The 4,095-nt window shown below is 43.9% G+C and overlaps 1 non-coding gene across 1 annotated transcript; it reads right to left on the minus strand.

The window, feature by feature from the left end:
- Window positions 1-255: 255 nt before the first annotated feature.
- Window positions 256-327, minus strand: TRNAD-GUC. Its single transcript has one exon. It is a non-coding gene; the product is annotated as a tRNA-Asp (tRNA).
- Window positions 328-4,095: the final 3,768 nt, after the last annotated feature.

The raw sequence follows: 4,095 nt of genomic DNA on the forward strand, positions 1-4,095 counted from the left end.
ACCCTTTAATATTCTGCCATAAAGAATGTGTTGAATCCTAAATACTGTACATTCAGTTCTATTTCAATGTACACACATTGTGCTAAAATATAGTGAGATACTGCAAACAATGTATTCCCTTATTATTAAAAATACCACATATGAGCAACTTCTGCTTACAGGAAAATAAAGATTCTTCTTCTTAGAAGAACAATACCGTACATATAGTTTTAACACATTAAATATAGCGAGGAAAGAAGAAAAAAAAATTTGAGCCTCCCCGTCGGGGAATCGAACCCCGGTCTCCCGCGTGACAGGCGGGGATACTTACCACTATACTAACGAGGATTGCTGTATGTGAGCGCGCTGCATTGAGCTTCATATAGTGCTCTGATGTCATGTGATCAGCAAACAGGAGTGTGGTCATTTGCAATCCAAGCAGTTTAGATTTATAAGCATTTCTCATACCTTGATTCCTGAAAGTGTAGCAGCAAAAAGAGCTAGGTGATTGTGTTTTTGTATGTGAATACAGACACTGGCGTAACTACCGTACCTGGGTCGCAATTGCCACCGGCCCTGACGTTACGCCTGTTGGGGGGGGGGCCCAGCGAGGAAGTGTGCCTCTCCTTCCCCGCTGCCCTGCCACCCGCAGCATGTACGGGCAGCTGTGCGGCAGGGATGGAGAGGCTGTCACTAGTCGCGCAGAATGTGCTGCAGGCACCGCCAGGCAGCACGTTCTGCTATGTGAGGACCCTCTCCCCTTAGCTCCGCCCCCTGGCCTCCAAGACGCAGAAGAGGGTCCTGCAGGAGAGGTAAGGTAAGTCTGGGCCTGGGAGGGGGGAGGGGATGCTGGTGGTATTCTGCAGTGCTGTTTTTTTATTATAATGTATTGCTGGGACTTGTAGTCCCGCATAGCTGGTGGTATTCTGCATTGCTGTATAATCATTATACCGCAATGCAGAATAGCACCAACTATGCAGGACTACAAGTCCCAGCAATGCATTGTATTTTTACGTAGGGACGCACCACTGCCAATACTGGGCATTTTCACGAGTACTCATACTCCCCGATACTAAATGCCCCGATACTAAACGCAGATACCGGCTTTCTGTCGAGAACACTGACGTCGAATTTGCCGACCTCAGTATCTGCGCTTGCGCACACACCAGTATTATCGAGGAAACCGGGATTTATTGACAAAGTATTTAGTTTAAATTGTTAATTGTGACCGTTAATAATATTCCATCCATCATTTACTGCCATGGACGGCATATTATTAACAGTCACAATTAACCATTACAAACTAATACTTTGTAAATAAATGCCGGTTTCCTCGTTAATCCCGTCTGTGCGAAAACGCAGATACTGGGTTGGCGTTCTCGACAGAACACTGACACTAAATTTTAAAACTGAAGCAGCTGTCTGAGGTCCCGGGCTTGCTGGGGACCTCAGCAGCCGTCCTGTTAACCACACAGTGCCATGACGGTGGAGGATTGGGGGTGCCCTTCATGGTTTCTTACACCGGGGCCCTGAAGGTTCTAGTTACGCCTCTGAATACAGATGCTATTCTGTCTGAGCCTGCCTTAAAGTATATTAGAGCTGCAGCTAACGATTATTTTCAAAATCGATTAGTTAGCCGATTATTAAGTTCGATTAATCGGTTAATCGGATAAACAATAAAATAAAGTTTAAAAAATGGCTCCAGTGATAGGACTACTAGTTTGTATTGAGGTTGTAGTCCATCACAGGAGCAAGCTTAGAGCGGTGGAAGTAAAAAAGAAAAAAATATTTCCACTTTAGCAGTCAAATTGGGATAACACCTATTTTATGTTTGTTACATGTTCCCATACACATAAAATAAGCTAAAAATAATAAAATGCTTCTTGCAGTTTACATTTGTTTTACTTGGGTTAGGTTTACTGGAGTACGCGGTCCAGTTCTGGTCACCAGTACTAAGAAAAGATGTCCTTGAGTTGGAAAAAGTCCAGCGGAGGGCAACCAAACTAATTAGGGGTATGGAGGACCAGAGCTACGAGACGAGGCTACTAAATTTAAACATGTTCACATTGGAGGTGAGGAGATTAAGGGGGGATATGATTTCCATGTACAAAATGTTTAATGGTGGCAGCAACATTAGCGATAAACTGTTTAAAATTAACTCCATTACAAAAACTAGAGGCCACCACCTAAAATTGGTGGAAAAAAAATTCCAGCACAAGGGGCGAAGGGGGTTCTTCACAGTAAGATCAGTTAGGGTCTGGAACTCACTGCTGCTGGTGGTGATTTCAGCAAAGAATGTGGAATTGTTCAAGAAACTTTTGGACGATTTCTTAAGGGACCGTAATATACAGGGGTACGGGTACTCCTAGAATGAGATCCTAATAGGTTGGACTTGATGGACTAATGTCTTTATTCAACCTCAAATACTATGTAACTATGTTTTTAAGGGTTAAAATTTCTTCTAGCTTCTATTTGTTAGAAGGAGCTGTGAGAAGAGAGGGGTCCAAGGTGGCTTCTCCATTGTAAGTTAATCTTATCAGATAAACACAAACCTCAAATTTCAGTCCCAAGTCTTTCTAGGAGGACAGACCACTGTGAAAGGACTAAGAAAAACCTTGAAACGGTCATCTTGCCTGACTTAACAAAACATCTAAAAGGTGAGAAGTTTTTGTAAAAAGTTATTTTTCTGTGTGCTGTGTGAATAGGAACACATAATGAACATATAGAGGGGTTTTCCTCAAAATTGACTACAAAAGTGAAAATGCACTTTAAATCAGAATTCCTGGGAATAATTTTCCTACCCCTGCAGTGGGGCCACCCCACTGATTTTTGTCTAGGTTCAGGGTTCTAGAACCAGGTTCAGGTCCAACCCTCTAGGTTCAGGGTTGTCTAGGTTCTAGTGTCTACTCACCTGAACCCTTGAGCCGGCTTGCTCTTAGACTGGTCCCCTCCGCCTGTCTCCTCCTCTGCTTCAGTGATGATATTTGCCTTGGGGTCCTTACATCCTATAAAAAAAGGGGGGAATTATCAAAACTGGAGCAGACAAATACTGCAGCAACTATGCATGGCAACCAATCAGCTTCTCTCATCAGTGTGTTCAGTTAAGCTTTGAAAATGAAAGAGAGAAGCCGATTGGTTGCCATGCACAGCTGCTCCAGATTTTGTCTGCTCCAGTTGTGATAACTTCCCCTTACTGTGTATAGAACGTGATGATCATAGGACCGTGGACTGCTGCAGCAGAGGGAGAGAGAGACAGAAGTGAAAGGTTAAGAATATTTTTCCCTGGAGTTGCGCTTTAAAGAAAAACTTCACTAAAGTTCACCAGGCAGAATGAGAAGGGCGCTCATACTAAGAGCTTTTCTGACAGGCTTGAGAGAGGCCGTGCACACCCTACACGTATTACATTTATTATAAGCCCCTTATAAAAGCCACAAAATGCTTTTCAATCTACTGGGGATGCTTGAGTGCATCCAAACTTTTACTGGAAATGCCAACTTACCACCTCCAAATGGCAGGGAGGTTGACATGTAAGTAAATTGTATCACTGTGTTACACCAGTCACTAGTGAATACATCAGATGCCAGAGAATGCGCATCAGAAAATCCATTATATTCTAGTGTTAACCAGCCATCATTAACTCTGTGCCTGCATACCTGGTCCTTACAAGGCATCCATCATCAGTGCGTCTTCCCTGATCAGTTATCATCTGCCCAGTATTTCTTGTTAACCAACCATCAGTTGCCAGCTCCAAGCTCGCTCCCATGATGGACTACAATCTCACGTTTTGTTTACTAATTTGTATTGAGATAGTAGTCCATCCCGGGAGTAAGCTTGGAAAGGTGAAGGAAGGAAGGTCGGTGTCAGCACCAATTCAGAGATGATTTGAGGGTCTACAGCCATGAGATACACAAATAAGATACATTTTTGTTAATAGTTAGGTTACTTGGATGCATTTTTAAGATTAAAGGCTCTGCAGGAGGCGGGGCATCTCGTCAGTACCCGGACTGAGCAGGCTGCGGGACATAGAAAAAGTGGGGAGAAGCCAGGTAATAGTGGCTCAGTGTGGGGGAAGGGGAGGCACGGGGGTGGTTGGGGGCAGTGCTGAAGCTAGGGGGG

The sequence above is a fragment of the Nanorana parkeri genome, unplaced genomic scaffold (assembly GCF_000935625.1).
Source record: "Nanorana parkeri isolate BGI_ZX_2015 unplaced genomic scaffold, ASM93562v1 scaffold99, whole genome shotgun sequence".
In the NCBI taxonomy this organism is placed as follows: Eukaryota; Metazoa; Chordata; class Amphibia; order Anura; family Dicroglossidae; genus Nanorana; species Nanorana parkeri.